The sequence below is a fragment of the Macaca thibetana genome, chromosome 9, assembly GCF_024542745.1.
Source record: "Macaca thibetana thibetana isolate TM-01 chromosome 9, ASM2454274v1, whole genome shotgun sequence".
Lineage (NCBI taxonomy): Eukaryota > Metazoa > Chordata > Mammalia > Primates > Cercopithecidae > Macaca > Macaca thibetana.
In genome coordinates, this window is record NC_065586.1 from 39,361,038 (window position 1) to 39,378,217 (window position 17,180).

Consider the following 17,180-nt stretch of genomic DNA (forward strand, 5'->3'; position numbering starts at 1 on the left):
ACCCAATACAGGAGCCCCCAGATTCATAAAGCATGTCCTTACAGATTTACAAAGAGACTTAGACTCTCATATAATAATAATGGGAGACTTTAACACCTCACTGTCAACATTAGACTGATCAACGAGACAGAATGTTAACAAGGATATCAGGAATTGAACTCAACTCTGTACCAAACAGACCTAATAGGCATCTACAGAACTCTCCACCCCAAATCAACAGAATATACATTTTTCTCAGCACCACATCACACTTATTCCAAAATTGACCACATAGTTGGAAGTAAAGCACTCCTCAGCAATGCAAAAGAACAGAAATTATAACAAACTGTCTCTCAGACCACAGTGCAATCAAAGTAGGACTCACGACTAAGAAAATCAATCAAAACTGCTCAACTACATGGAAACTGAACAACCTGCTCCTGAATGAATACTGAGTACATAACAAAATGAAGGCAGAAATGAATATGTTCTTTGAAACCAATGAGAACACAGATACAACATACCAGAATCTCTGGGACACATTTAAAGCAGTGTGTAGAGGGAAATTTATAGGACTAAATGCCCACAAGAGAAAGCTGGAAAGATTGAAAATTGACACCCTAACATCACAATTAAATGAACTAGAGAAGCAAGAGCAAACACATTCAAAAGCTAGCAGAAGGCAAGAAATAACTAAGATCCAAGCAGAACTGAAGGAGATAGAGACACATAAAACCCTCCAAAAAATCGATGAATCCAGGAGCTGGTTTTTTGAAAAGATCAACAAAATTGATAGACGGCTAGCAAGACTAATAGAGAAGAAAAGAGAGAAGAATCAAATAGATGCAATAAAAAATGATAAAGGGGATATCATCACCAACCCCACAGAAATACAAACTACCATCAGAGAATACTATAAACACGTCTATGCAAATAAACTAGAAAACCTAGAAGAAATGGATAATTTCCTGAACACTTACACTCTCCCAAGACTAAACAAGGAAGAAATTGAATCCCTGAATAGACCAATAGCAGGCTCTGAAATTGAGGCAATCATTAATAACCTACCAACCAAAAAAAGTCTAGGACCAGACAGATTCACAGCCGAATGATACCAAAGGTACAAGGAAGAGCTGGTACCATTCCTTCTGAAACTATTCCAATCAATAAAAAAAGAGGGAATCCTCCCTAACTCATTTTATGAGGCCAACATCATCCTGATACCAAAGCCTGGCAGAAACACAACAAAAAAAGAGAATTTTAGACCAATATCCCTGATGAACATCGATGCAAAAATCCTCAATAAAATACTGCAAACCAAATCCAGCAGCACATCAAAAAGCTTATCCACCATGATCAAGTGGGCTTCATTCCTGGGATGCAAGGCTGGTTCAACATACGCAAATCAATAAATGTAATCCAGCATATAAACAGAACCAAAGACAAAAACAACATGACTATCTCAATAGATGCAGAAAAGGCCTTTGACAAAATTCATCAGCCCTTCATGCTAAAAACTCTCGATAAATTCGGTATTGATGGAACGTATCTCAAAATAATAAGAGCTATTTATGACAAACCCACAGTCAATATCATACTGAATGGGCAAAAACTGGAGGCATTCCCTTTGAAAACTGGCACAAGACAGGGATGCCCTCTCTCACCACACCTACTCAACATAGTGTTGGAATTTCTGGTTAGGGCAATCAGGCAAGAGAAATAAATAAATGGCATTCAGTTAGGAAAAGAAGAAGTCAAATTGTCTCTGTTTGCAGATGACATGATTGTATATTTTGAAAACCCCATTGTTTCAGCGCAAAATCTCCTTAAGCTGATAAGCAACTTCAGCAAAGTCTCAGGATGCAAAATCAATGTGCAAAAATCACAAGCATTCTCATACACCAGTAACACACAAACAGAGAGCCAAATCATGAACTCCAATTCACAATAGCTTCAAAGAGAATAAAACACCTAGGAATCCAACTTACAAGGGATGTAAAGGACCTCTTCAAGGAGAACTAAAACCGCTGCTCAGTGAAATAAAAGAGGACACAAACAAATGGAAGAACATACCATGCTCATGGATAGGCAGAATAAACATTTTGAAAATGGCCATACTGCCCAAGGTAATTTATAGATTCAATGCCATCCCCATTAAGCTACCAATGACTTTCTTCACATATTTGGAAAAAACTGCTTTAAAGTTCATATGGAACCAAAAAAGGGCCTGCATTGCCAAGACAATCCTAAGCCAAAAGAACAAAGCTGGAGGCATCACGCTACCTGACCTCAAACTATACCACAAGGCTACAGTAACCAAAGCAGGATGGTACTGGTACCAAAACAGAGATATAGACCAATGGAACAGAACAGAGCCCTCAGAAATAATACCACACATCTACAGCCATCTGATATTTGACAAACCTGACAAAAACAAGAAATGGGGAAAGGATTCCCTATTTAATAAATGGTGCTGGGAAAATTGGCTAGCCAGTTTCATCATAGAAAGCTCAAACTGGATCCTTTCCTTACTCCTTATACGAAAATTAATTCAAGATGGATTAGAGACTTAAATGTTAGACCTAATACCATAAAAACCCTAGAAGAAAACCCAGGTAATACCATTCAGGACATAGGCATGGGCAAAGAATTCATGTCTAAAACAACAAAAGCAATGGCAACAAAAGCCAAAATTGACAAATGGGATATAATTAAACTGAAGAGCTTCTGCACAGCCAAAGAAACTACCATCAGAGTGAACAGGCAACCTACAGAATGGGAGAAAATTTTTGCAATCTACTCATCTGACAAAGGACTAATATCCAGAACCTACAAAGAACTCAAACAAATTTACAAGAAAAAAAACAACCCCATCAAAAAGTAGGCAAAGGATATGAACAGACATTTCTCAAAAGAAGACATGCATACAGCCAACAGACACATGAAAAAATGCTCATCATCACTGGCCATCAGAGAAATGCAAATCAAAACCACAATGAGATACCATCTCACACCGGTTAGAATGGCAATCATTAAAAAGTCAGGAAACAACAGGTGCTGGAGAGGATGTGGAGAAATAGGAACACTTTTACACTGTTGGTGGAATTGTAAACTAGTTCAACCATTATGGAAAACAGTATGGCGATTCCTCAAGGATCTAGAACTAGAAGTACCATATGACCCAGCCATCCCATTACTGGGTATATACCCAAAGGATTCTAAATCATGCTGCTATAAAGACACATGCACACGTATGTTTATTGCGGCACTATTCACAATAGCAAAGACTTGGAATCAACCCAAATGTCCATCAGTGACAGACTGGATTAAGAAAATGTGGCACATATACACCATGGAATACTATGCAGCCATAAAAAGGGATGAGTTTGTGTCCTTTGTAGGGACATGGATGCAGCTGGAAACCATCATTCTCAGCAAACTATGGCAAGAACAGAAAATCAAACACCGCATGTTCTCACTCATAGGTGGGAACTGAACAATGAGATCACTTGGACTTGGGAAGGGGAACATCACACACCGGGGCCTTTCATGGGGAGGAGGAAGGGGGAGGGATTGCACTGAGAGTTATACCTGATGTAAATGAAGAGTTGATGGGTGCTGACGAATTGATGGGTGCAGCACAGCAACATGGCACAAGTATACATATGTAACAAACCTGCACGTTATGCACATGTACCCTAGAACTTAAAGTATAATAAAAAAATTAAACCTAAGACCTGAAATATGAAACAATAAAACATTGGGAAAACTCTCTGGGATACTGGACTCAGCAAATATTTCTTGAATATTTCATAAGCACAGGCAGCCAAAGCAAAAATGGGCAAATTAGATCACATCAAGTTAAAAAGCTTCTTCACAGAAAAGGAAACAATCAACTAAGTGAAGATACAACCCACAGAATGGGGTAAGATATTTGAAAACTATCTGACAAGGGATTAATTACCAAAATATTTTAGAAGCTCAAATAAGTCCATAGAAAAAAAAATCTAATAATCTTATTTTTAAAATGTGCAAAATATCTGAATAGGCATTTCTCAAAAGAGGATACATTAGCCAGCATGATGACACGTGCCTGTGGTTTCAGCTGTTTGGGAGGCTTATTATTACCTGAGCCTGAGAGGTTGAGGCTGCAGTGAGCTTTGATTGTGCCACTGCACTCCAACCTGAGTGGCAAAGTGAGACCCTGTTTCAAAACTAAGAAAGGCATACGAATAGCAGGTAGGTATATGAAAAGATACTCAACATCAATATCATTGATCTTCAGAGAACTGCAAATCAAAATTACAATGAGAGATCATCTCACCCCACTTAAAATGGCTTTTATTCTAAAGATAGCCAATAACAAATGCTGATGAGGATACAGAGAAAATGTGATCCTCATACACTGTTAGTGGGAATGTCATTTAAGTACAACCACTATGGAGAAACGTTTGGAGTTTCTGAAAACTAAAAATAGAGCTACCATATGATCCAGCAATCCTACTGCTGGGTATATATGCAAAAGAAAGGAAGTCAGAATATCAGAGATACCTGAACTCTCATGTATATTGCAGCACTATTCACAACACCCAAGATTTGGAAGCATTCCAAGTTTCCATCAACAGATAAGTGGCTAAAGAAAATGTGGTACATATACACAATGGAGTACTATTCAACCACGAAAGAGAATGAGATCCTGTTATTTGTAAAAACATGGACGGAAATGTTCAGTGAAATAAGCCAGGCACGGAAAAACAAACTTCACATGTTCTTACTTATTTGTGGGAGCTAAAAATTAATTCATTTTTTTGTTTGTTTGTTTTTTGAGATGTAGTCTTGCTCTGTCACCCAGGCTGGAGTGCAGTGGTGCTGTCGGCTCACTGCAACCTCCGCCTCCTGGGGTCAAGTGATTCTCCTACCTTCACCTCACAAGTAGCTGAGATTACAGGCGTGTGCCACCATGCCTGGCTAATTTTTGTATTTTTAGTAGTGATGAGGTTTCGCCATGCTGGCCAGGCTGATCTCGAACTCCTGACCTCGTGATCTACCCGCCTTGGCCTCCCAAAGTGCTGGGATTATAGGCGTGAGCCAGTGCGCCTGGCCTCAAACAATTTAACTCATGAAGACGTAGAGTAGGAGAATCGTTAGCAGAGGCTGGTAAAAGTAGTATGGGGGATGAGGAGTAAGGGGTAATGGTTAATAGATACACACATATAGTTAGAAAAAATAAATAAGATCTAATATTTGATAGCACAACAGGGTGACAACAGTCAATAATTATTTAATTGTACATTTTACAGTAACTAAAAGGGTGCAATTGAATTATTTGTAAAACAAAGGTATGCTTGAAGCATGATGGATACTTCATTTACCCCGATGTGATTATTACACATTGTAGTCATCAAAATATTTTATATACCACACAAATATATACACCTATAATATACCCCAAAAACATTTTTAAAGACTTTCATTCAGAATTACTACACTGTATATTTACAAGTGAATTGAGGATTCTTGTGACTAAGAAGAGACTCACTAGTGATGGTCAGTTGGTTTTGAAATGGCTGCTAAATTACTGCTTTGCTAATTGTAGAAACTGAGTTGTCATGGTGATATTGCTAGTAACCATTTTAGCAAAGGATGTAACAAAATGAATTTGAAACAAATAGAAGTACTTTGAAAGTTGCAGAAGGTAAAATGCTCTTAATCGCTACTGTCATCAGTCTGTAAATTGGTTTCTTGAAGGGAGCAAAATTTGTAATTATGAACACTTAGCTCTGCTATAATGGCAGCTAAATTGTTCTCAAAACCTGCAGTGAATCCAGTAGGGCTCTAGTTCTAGTTACAAGGTCAGAGAATATGCAGAGAAATGTGCGGGTTTCCACAGATGTGAGCTCCAGAAGCAGTGGTGGCAGAAGCCAGCTCTACACAATGCTGTTTGTGAGCACAGAAGCACTCAGATCTATGCTCTGAGCAGGAGCTATGTTCACGATTTTTAGAAAATGTAAAACATTGCAACAAAGTGTGTAATGTACACTTATCTTGTCCCTCTGCTGTTGATTGTAATGATCTCTTTTGGACTGTAAATTGAACCATTTAAAAATTAGTGTTTATCAGATTTTTCTTAAAACTTTTCAACATCTGTTTGTCTTGTTAGAATATATTTTCCTTCAGAAACATCACTAATTATCAGGGAAATGCAAATGAAAACCACAGTGTGATACCACCTTACTCCTGCAAGAATGGCCATAATTTAAAAATTGAAAAATCGTACATGTTGGTATGGATTTGGTGAGAAGGGAACACTTACACTGCTGATAGGAATGTAAACTAGTAAAACCACTGTGGAAAACAGTACTGCCATTCAATCCAGCAATCTCACACTGGGTATCTACCCAAAACAAAAGAAGTTTTGAAAAAGACACATGCGTTTTAGACATGAAGTCTTTGCCCATGCCTATGTCCTGAATGGTACTACCTAGGTTTTCCTCTAGGGTTTTTATGGTATTAGGTCTAACATTTAAGTCTCTAATCCATCTTGAATTAATTTTTGTATAAGGAGTAAGGAAAGGATCCAGTTTGAGCTTTCTACTTATGGCTAGCCAATTTTCCCAGCACCATTTATTAAATAGGGAATCCTTTCCCCATTTCTTGTCATGTCTAAAACACCAAAAGCAATGGCAGCAAAAGCCAAAATTGACAAATGGGATCTTATTAAACTGAAGAGCTTCTGCACAGCAAAAGAAACTACCATCAGAGTGAACAGACAACCTACAGAATGGGAGAAAATTTTTGCAATCTACTCATCTGACAAATGGCTAATATCCAGAACCTACAAAGAAATCAAACAAATTTACAAGAAAAAAACAAACAACCCCATCAAAAAGTGGGCAAAGGATATGAACAGACATTTCTCAAAAGAAGACATGCATACAGCCAACAGACACATGAAAAAATGCTCATCATCACTGGCCATCAGAGAAATGCAAATCAAAACCACAATGAGATACCATCTCACACCAGTTAGAATGGCAATCATTAAAAAGTCAGGAAACAACAGGTGCTGGAGAGGATGTGGAGAAATAGGAACACTTTTACACTGTTGGTGGGATTGTAAAGTAGTTCAACCATTATGGAAAACAGTATGGCGATTCCTCAAGGATCTAGAACTAGATGTACCATATGACCCAGCCATCCCATTACTGGGTATATACCCAAAGGATTCTAAATCATGCTGCTATAAAGACACATGCACACGTATGTTTATTGCAGCACTATTCACAATAGCAAAGACTTGGAATCAACCCAAATGTCCATCAGTGACAGACTGGATTAAGAAAATGTGGCACATATACACCATGGAATACTATGCAGCCATAAAAAAGGATGAGTTTGTGTCCTTTGTAGGGACATGGTTGCAGCTGGAAACCATCATTCTTAGCAAACTATCACAGGAACAGAAAACCAAACACCGCATGTTCTCACTCATAGGTGGGAACTGAACAATGAGATCACTTGGACTTGGGAAGGGGAACATCACACACCGGGGCCTATCATGGGGATGGGGGAGGGGGAGGGATTGCATTGGGAGTTATACCTGATGTAAATGACGAGTTGATGGGTGCTGACGAATTGATGGGTGCAGCACAGCAACATGGCACAAGTATACATATGTAACAAACCTGCACGTTATGCACATGTACCCTAGAACTTAAAGTATAATAATAATAAATAAATAAATAAATAAATAAATAAATAAATAAATAAAAAGAAAAAGACACATGCACATGCATTTTGATAGCAGCACAATTTGCAACTGCAAAAATATGGACTGCCCATCAGTGAATGCGTAGATAAAGAAAGCTTGGAATATATACACCATGGAATACTGCTGAGCCATAAAACAGAATGAAATAATGGCCTTTGCAGCAATTTGGATGGAGCTGGATGCCATTATTCTAAGTGAAGTAACCCAGGAATGGAAAACCAAATATCATATGTTCTCACTTATAGGTGGGAGCTAAGCTATGAGGATTTTATATGTATTTATACACATACACACACACACACATACACATACATACACACATACATATAAGTTAACCTGAGAAAATTTGCTGTGCCTGTAAAGGGTATGCTATTCAGCCATTTAAAAAACAACAAAAAACTAAGAAGATACATATCCTGTAGACATAATGGGTTTCTTCAGTAACTAAGCCTCTATTAATAAACATGTTATATAAAATATTGTATTTTATACATTTAAAATACGTTTGTGGAAAAACATAAGAGATTATGAAGTGCATATATTCCTATAGTAAATTAAGTCCTGATTAGCTGATTATTAAAGCATTATCTGATTTACATTCCCACAGTCTTATGGTTATATGAATAGAAAATTAATGTTAGAAGTAGTTTCAGTGGGGTTTTCAGTTAAACAAATGAGAAAACCACATATCTGCTTATATCCTAACTGCTTTCCATACCAGAGAACATCAAGCATTTGTTGACTTATCCAATGGATAAAACATTAAAACTTTAAAACCAAGAAACCTAATATGTTGTTGAGGTATTAATTGTTTTTATACAATTAAGTCTTCACAGGGATTACTATGAAAGTGGTAAGATTACTCTAGTTTTATATTTATTTAAACATTTGACAAAGTGCTGGATACACTGGCTCGTGTGTGTAATACCAGCACTTTGGGAGGCCAAGGTGGGAGTATCACTTAATCACAGGAGTTTAACACCAGCCTGGGCAACAAGTGAGACCCTGTCTCTACAAAAAGAATTTTTAAAAAGTGGCATGAACATGTAGTCCCAGCTACTTGAAAGGCTAGGATCATGCCACTGCACTTTAGCCTGAGTGACAGAGCAAGACCCTGTCTCAAAACAAACAAATAAACAAAAATCTTTGGCCAGGACAGCTGAATAATCATGTGGCAGAGGGCTGCTCCCAGCCTGTTCCCCTCACTGCATTCAACTCATCCCCACATTCTGTTCTGGCCAGGGGTGACAGATGCGGAGCACATTGGGGTTTCATTTCCAACTTAGAGGAAACACTGTGTAAGGCCAGCATCCTACAAAAAGATATGTCATAAAATGGGTTTAGTCTAGCCAAGGTGTTTCTCTTTGATCTTTCTACCATCTGAAGTGTAAAGAGTATTCCTGCCCCATAATAGTGACAGCTAATAAATGGCATCCATCATTTCTGTCATCTGATCACTATTGCGGCGCCTTGGGAGTGAGCATGGAGTTTGAGTTGTGCAATGGAACCCTCAAAAATGGGCCCTAAGTCAGCTGCACAAGTGCAGAGAAGCCTGTCGCCTTTCTCCTCATCCCAAACTTGGGGTGCTGGATGCAGAATGGACTGCAAGCAGCTGTGCCCTGTTTGGACATTAGTGTAGGAATCCACCTGCATAGCCTGTATTTGTTTCAAAAAAGAATTTGGAGCTATTCTAGTAACTCAGTGTGATATTTTTAAATAAACAGAGAAAAATTTTATTAACTGACTTAACCAAAAAATACTGCCTATTAAATTCATTTAATATTGCTTAAGGAGTATCTACAAAATCCTGACCTCAAGTGTTTTCTTGCAAAAGAAGTGAAAGTAAGGACAGAGACCCTTTCAAATGAAGAATCACTAAGAAACAAAATATTTATAAGCAGTATAACATCTACTTATGCACATTTTTTAAGGTTATACCATAGTCAATTTGCATCAGGTCTGATATTTTTAAATAAACGGAGAAAAATTTTATTAACTGACTTAACAAAAAAAAAACTGCCTATTCAATTCATTTAATATTGTTTAAGGAGTATCTACAAAATTCTGACCTCAGTGTTGTCTTGCAAAACAAGTGGAAGTAAGGACAGAGACCCTTTCAAATGAAGAATCACTGAGAAACAAAATATTTATAAGTAGTATAACATTTACTTATGCACAGTTTTAAAGATTATATCATAATCAATTTGCATCAGGCTCTCCAATTTAGGAACACTGAGAGGATTTCCCTGCAGGGGAAGTTTTCACATAAATGTTGAAGAAATTGTTAAAACTGAAAACTTTTCCGTATTTGATAATCTACTGGGGTGCCAATCCAGTGTGCTGTCTTATATTTCTAAGGTCTATCTCCAGTATGTGTTATCATGGGTCTTGGAGCAAGTATCATGTAAATGAAGGCATTTCCACATTCTTTACATTCATAGGGTTTTTTTTGTTTGTTTGTTTGTTGAGACGGAGTCTCGCTCTGTCGCCCAGGCTGGAGTGCAGTGGCCGGATCTCAGCTCACTGCAAGCTCCGCCTCCTGGGTTCACGCCATTCTCCCGCCTCAGCCTCCCGAGTAGCTGGGACCACAGGCGCCCGCCACCTTGCCCGGCTAATTTTTTGTATTTTTTATTAGAGACGGCATTTCACCGTGTTAGCCAGCATGGTCTCGATCTCCTGACCTCGTGATCCGCCCATCTCGGCCTCCCAAAGTGCTGGGATTACAGGCTTGAGCCACCGCGCCCGGCCACATTCATAGGTTTTATTTCAAAAATGAGTTCTTATCTTCATGTGGAACTGGGACAATTGAAGACCTTACCATGGATGTTTGTATTTATAAGGGTTTTCTCCATTGAATCCTTTCATGTTTTTAAAGAAATGAAAAAGCTGAAGGATTTACCATGTTTCTTAAGATTATGTCATTTTTCTCCATATTAAATTCGAATATGTCTTTGAAAGCACATGGGAAAATCAAGTTTATTAACACAGTTTTTACATTCATGTTATTTTTGTTTTTCTAAGTTTTCAGAGAGAACTGGGAAAGTTGCATGCTTTCTTGTATTTCTTAGATAGTAGGGTTCTGTACAGTGTGAGTTCTTTCATGTGTTCTAATAAACTAGAGCACATGGTGATTTTACCACATTTCTTAACATGAAATAATGTTTTTGAATTAACATTGTCCTGAGTTGGTTTTGTTGTGTTTCTCCTTCCCCAGGAATGAGTTGGAAAGGCAATTCTTGAAGCTAATTAATTATAATATCAGCATTACTGGCAGTCTTATAGCAGATTCTACTTCAATATTCGCACCTTGGCACACGACAACAGCCTGTATTCTCCAGTTTATCTTCTTGACAGAGAAAGAGCATGAAAGCTGGAGGTAAGGCTACGAAGTTACTAAGTGGGTTTTCAGTCAAACACCAATGCCAACATCTGTGACTAGGTCATATTAAGTAGTGATTAGAAAAATGGAAAGCTTCAAAATTAACTAACATACTGAAGAGCTTATTACCTTTTTGGCATTATATTTTCTGTATCTTTTATGGTTTTTACAAGGATCCACATTATTAGAAAATTATAGATATTATCTTCTCTTTTGTGACCATAATTCAGAATATTTTAATCAAATTTAGTTCATGTGTAATCTTTCCCTTGTGAACCTTTACCTTTACAAATAATCATACATAAATGATTTCTTGTTACTGTATTCTGAGCAATGTCTACATACATAATGCACTTACCACTCGACTATTTTTTATTATTCAGTTTGCAAATTTATGTCATTTTCTACTGTACATACCACAGTGCAGTCAGTCCCATGGGTTTGTTAGACAAAGCATTAGTGCCTAAGCCGAGAGACCTGCACTTAGACTGTATAAGGTGTGTGTCTCAAGTACTGGATGCAGAAAGTTCATGGGATTTTACTGGAAATGATAAAATTTATGGGACAAAGTAATATTTGTGGTTTGTGACTTTTGGTAAGTACACATCAAAGTTACAGCTGACAAGGGATGAACATTTAAAATAGGCATATTCTGTGGTGCCTTGGAATTATTTTAAAATAATACATTTTCTATCATAATTAATGTGCAAGTGAAGTAGTGCCTTTTGATGCTTTAGTCATTAGACTTCTTTGATATTCCAATACAATCCAGCACATGCCTGCATCGTTAAAATTTGCTTTGAATTGTATAATAACTGCTATAGATTGGGTAGAGTTTGAATAGATTAATAAACTAGCTTTTTGCAAAAGTGTACATTCATCATGTTTAAGGAACAAGTACACAGGTAACAGATGATACTGCTGTTAGAAGCCTGTCACAATACTGTGACGTCTTTGGGAGCCCAATTTTTAAGTAACTTAATAAAACAAGTTCCCCTTTGCTCCAGCAATCGAATTCTAGCCCTGAAAGGAGATTACGGTAGTGAGTTGACAGAACTTGGCAGTGTAAACATCAGCCAAGTAGCTATAACTGGGCCGGGCGCTGTGGCTCATGCCTCTAATTCCATCACTTTGGGAGGCCAAGGTGGGTGGATCACGAGGTCAGGAATTCAAGACCAACCTGGCCAAGATGGTGAAACCCTGTTGCTACTAAAAATATGAAAATTAGCTTGGCATGGTGGCAGGTGCCTGTAATGCCAGCTACTCGGGAGACTGAGGCAGAGAATTGCTTGAACTTGGGAGGCGGAGGTTGCAGTGGGCCAAGATTGTGCCGTTGCACTCCAGCCTGGGTGACAGAGCAAGACTCCTTCTCAAATAAATAAATAAATAGTAAAAAATAAAAAAAAAACAGCTGTAACTGAACTATTTAAAGAAGTTGCATGTGTGGCTTATCATCAGTGGTGACTGTTAAAAAGTTGGAACCCTTTTTAAAATTGTACCTCTTTTCTGTTTGACATTCTTAGGCTTTTTCAAGGATGGAACAATACAAAGTTTTCTATAGTGCTGCCAAGAACGGGTCTTTGAGTGCTGGTGATTTATTTCATCTTCAGCGTGCTAAGGCCATCCTCTTCTGAAGGAAGAAATGAGGGGTAATGTAACATCTGAACCCCTCATCCAAAAAGATGGGAAAATATCACTTCTCCTGGCTAAAGAACTAAAAAAGTTGGTATTTTCAAAAGAAGAAACACCTCAATTCAAGTAAACTCAAGGACAACTAAGATTGTACTTCATAGTAAAGGATGAGACCTTGTCAGGGTAACAACATACTCTTACACTATTCTGTCCTGTTTAATGTAAAAGGAGTTATAAAAACCACTCCAAAGTGAAGACTCCTGCCCACACACAGATATTTGCTTAGTATGTGGGCTGATAGCTGTGATCTATGTGAGACTTTTAAAACAATAGCTTAACTTTTTAGATTTTAAAGATAACTTTTCTGTTTATGTTTTCTCTTTTCCCCAATATTGCTGCATTTGGAATCAGTGCAGTATCACTGTTAAAACATGGGAGTCTAACAACTCCTAAAGCCACTAAGAGCAGACCCAGAATTGTCAGGTATGGAAGGGCTCTTCCTTCCTACTTTTACCAGTAACTACTAGTTACTGGTGATTATCAAGCAAAAGCTGCCAGATAACATTTGCCATTCACATCCTTTGTAAGCCCTTCTTATTAGCATTTTAGCATGTTTGGGGTCATAAAAAGAGAAAATATTGGTTATTGATTATCTACTTTTATGAAGGTCTGTGGTGTATTTCTTGTGAACTATAATGGTTCTCATTTGCTGATAAATTTCCTTATTGTCAAGTAAATGTATTCAAAGATGATTTCATAGTGCCAAGCAACATGGTGATCCAGTTGTTATGTAAAAATAATAAAATATGAGGTGTCCTGAAAGTTTTGGGGCAGTTTTTAGCTTTAATATAGTGTGCCTGGGCCCTCCAGAGGACTGCAGCATATATGTACATGCTGTAAATCTTTACAAAATATCATTTGGAAGTGTAATTGTATTTCTTCTTTTTATTTTTAATAGATGGTGCCTCACTATATTGCCCAAGCTACAGTGCAATCAGAGACACAATCATAGCGCACCACAGCCTGAAAACCCTGGCCTCAAGCAATCTTCCCATGTCAGTCTACCAAGTAGCTGGGACCATAGGTGTGTACCACCGCCTCTAGGTTTATTTTGCAGAATTTGAATCTTAAGCTTTTAACTTTTTGTTTCAGTCAATATCTGCTATCTTCAAGAAGGGCTGAAATGAAAAATCAAAAGCTTAATATTCAGGAGCTAGGCATGCTTGTAGTCCCAGCTACTCACAAGTCTTAAATGGGAGAATCACTTGAGGCTCAGCCTTGGAGGCTGCAGTGCACTGTGATTGTGCCTGTAAATAGCCATTGCACTCCAGCCTTGACAACATAATGAGACCCTGTCACTTTAAAAAATGGCAAAACTAAATAAACATAAAAGAAATACAAGTTTTTCAATGATGTTTTGTAAATGTTTGTAGCATTGTTACTTCTACAAGTATCAAAGCTTAAAATTACACTAAGAATTTTGGAATTCTTGTGTTTTACTTTTCTCTTGTACAGTAGCTCTTTGCAGGGCTTTTATCTACATTGATCACCTCAAATTATTTTCCCTAGATATGATAAAGAGGAGGATATGTGTTAATTCACATGTAACTAATTAGAAGGAATTGGACCCTAACAGCAGTAGGTGATGTAATACATTTTATTATACCACGTGTTAACCTGGGTGCAGGTATCATATTTCATGTCCTGCTATTTAAAAAGAACGTCCATAAGCCTTAGGAACCCCACCTCCTGAAAAAGTATCATTTATGGAATGCAGACCTTAGAGATTGAAGTATTGATTGCAGTTTTATTTTCAAAAGATAAATGCTACAATTGATGTGGTTTTCATTTCTCATGTTTATATTAAAAGAAAACCTAGTAAACTATTTAATTAAAATGTGGCAAGTGTGTTTATAACACTTTTATTCACATAGTGTTCTCTCTGCCTAACTTAAATGGTTTAAATCAGTCTTGATATGTCTTAAAGCATTTTTGTAAGTTGCCTTGACCATACACAAGTTGAAGATGTAATATTTGTTTTCTCTTTTTTTTTTTTTTTTTTTTTTTTTTTGAGACAGAGCCTAGCTCTGTTGCCCAGGCTGGAGTGCAGTGGCATGATCTCGGCTCACTGCAACCTCTGCCTGCTGGGTTTAAGCAATTCTCCTGCCTCAGCCTCCTGAGTGGCTGGGACTACAGGCGCATGCCGCCACACCCGGCTGATTTTTTGTGTTTTAGTAGAGACCGGGTTTCACTGTGTTGCCCAGGCTAGTCTCAAACTCCTGACCTCAGGCAGTCCACCCGCCAGGGCCTCCCAAAGTTCTAGGATTACAGACGTGAGCCACCATGCCCGGCCTTCAATTTTAAGATAATTTATTACACTTAAAATAACACTTTGGCCACAATACTTAGTGGCATAATGCATTAGATGGCATCTTTGAATAGTTGATTATTGTGTCTGAGAGGAAAAACACATTAGAATATGAAATTACGTAAATACACCAAAGAGAAAGGATTTCCAGGAATAGTGTAGAATTAGAATGAGGGTGTTTGAAGTTTTCAGTTACACAGAAAAAAAAAAATGGAAGTACAGAAAGTAGAATTAAAGTTGCTGTGCAGAGGGTGACTTAAACCACATAATTTGACTTTAGCATACTGTTTTCAAGCTTACATTTTAGTTAAAAATAAATGACTGTTTTTTTGGGTTTTTTTAGAATTAAAATTCTAGCCACACAGCTTCAGTGATTCTCACTAAATCCTGATAATATTGGTATATTTTTATTCATTTTAATTATTTAGTACCTAAGGTAAAATCTTCAACTCATCACCATATCTTGATAAATTGCAAACTAGAATCAATGATCTGTATTAAACTTAGAAGAAAAAGTATATGATGAATCCTTGTTTATAAGATGGTTTGCACCTTATAATATGCCATTAACTAAGTAGAAGTACTGACATCTATAAGTGGTTAAAGATTTAAAAATCAGTTTGGCAGAGGGACACTGGACATAAATTCATGACTTCAAGAGTAAGTCAGGGTTGCGCGCAGTGGCTCAGGCCTGTGATCCCAGCAGTTTGGGAGGCTGAGGTGGGCAGATCACTTGAACCCAGCAGTTCAAGACCAGCCTGGCCAACATGGCAAAACCCCTTCTCTACTAAAAATACAAAAATTAGCCAAGCATGGTGGCAACTGCTTATGGTCCTAGCTCCTCGGGAGACTGAAGCACGAGAATTGCTTGAGCCTGGGAGGCAGAGGTTGCAGTGAGCCATGATCATGCTTGCACTCCAGCCTGGGCGACTTTGTCTCAAAAAAAAAAAAAAAAAAAAAAAAAATCAATAGAATAAGGAACACTAACATTATTCTCTCCTTTGGCTTGAATTCTAGAAGGGAATATAGTCATTTAGATAAATGAAAAATTGGGTCAGCTTAGAATAAGAATATAAATGTCACTGAGTGGGCAGGTTCTCCAACAAATGTCATGGGGCATGGAAACTAAGTTGCTAGTAGGTGGTAATTATGGCAGTTTTCTTAGAGTTTGATACCTGGGAAAGATTAGTTCTTTAACATATGACTATGAAAAGGATTATCTGAGTACCAAAGCTCTAATTTACTTTCACTCTTTGGGTTATTTTAACATTCGTAATACAGACATGAGTGAAATTTTACTCTGGTAGAGCGTGAACTAACACTTCACATCTTCATTACAAGGAAAAGACAAAGATCTGAAATATGTATTTGTAGCACAAAAGCAGTTGCCTATTGGCAGTTTTATATAGTTCATTCTGAGATGAACTATCTAATCTTAGGGCTCAGTGTTTCTAGAGAAATTTTATTCTGGTCTTTTATTCACATTTTCTTTTTATGTAACCTAGATGCCCATACATTACTGAAATCAAACAACACTAAATCCTGATTTTACTACAACTCAAGGTTCAGTTTTTTGATGTAGTTTTCCCACATTTCCAAATACACTATTCCTTGGTTTTAAAAAAACATGCCAAAGCCAATCTTAACCAAAAACCAAATTACTCTTGATTCTGTATTCAGGTTATGCAGTGTTTCCAGAAACTAATTTTGCTGCAGTGTGCTGGTTAGCTAGAATCTTTCATCACCCCAGTCCTTTCCCTAACCACATTTAAGATTTCTGTGGCTTCATTTTTTCCTCACACAGCATCCTTGAATATGGAACTATATCTTTGACAGCTGGCAGAGAAATTTCCCAGGTAAGTGCTAGTTTCTATGCAAATTTGTAGAGAACACCCAGAATCTATCAAGTTAAGGATTAGATGACCTTAAGTCTAACTGCCACTTATTTACCCATTTGGGCCCAACATTGTGCCAGCAAGCAATGCAAAAGATCTAGGAGCCCTTCACTGAAGCCTGCCCCCTACAACACAGGTCTCTAAGGCAATTTCTAC

At 37.6% G+C, this 17,180-nt stretch overlaps 1 long non-coding RNA gene across 1 annotated transcript in view; it reads left to right on the forward strand.

Annotated features, from left to right (window-relative positions):
• LOC126963135 (uncharacterized) overlaps positions 1 to 14,383 on the forward strand; it is a 57,806-nt gene extending 43,423 nt beyond the window's left edge. The window contains exons 3-4 of the long non-coding RNA XR_007728950.1: positions 10,965 to 11,126; positions 12,653 to 14,383. This is a non-coding gene — a long non-coding RNA (uncharacterized LOC126963135). The remainder of the gene's footprint in view (positions 1 to 10,964; positions 11,127 to 12,652) is intronic.
• Positions 14,384 to 17,180: the final 2,797 nt, after the last annotated feature.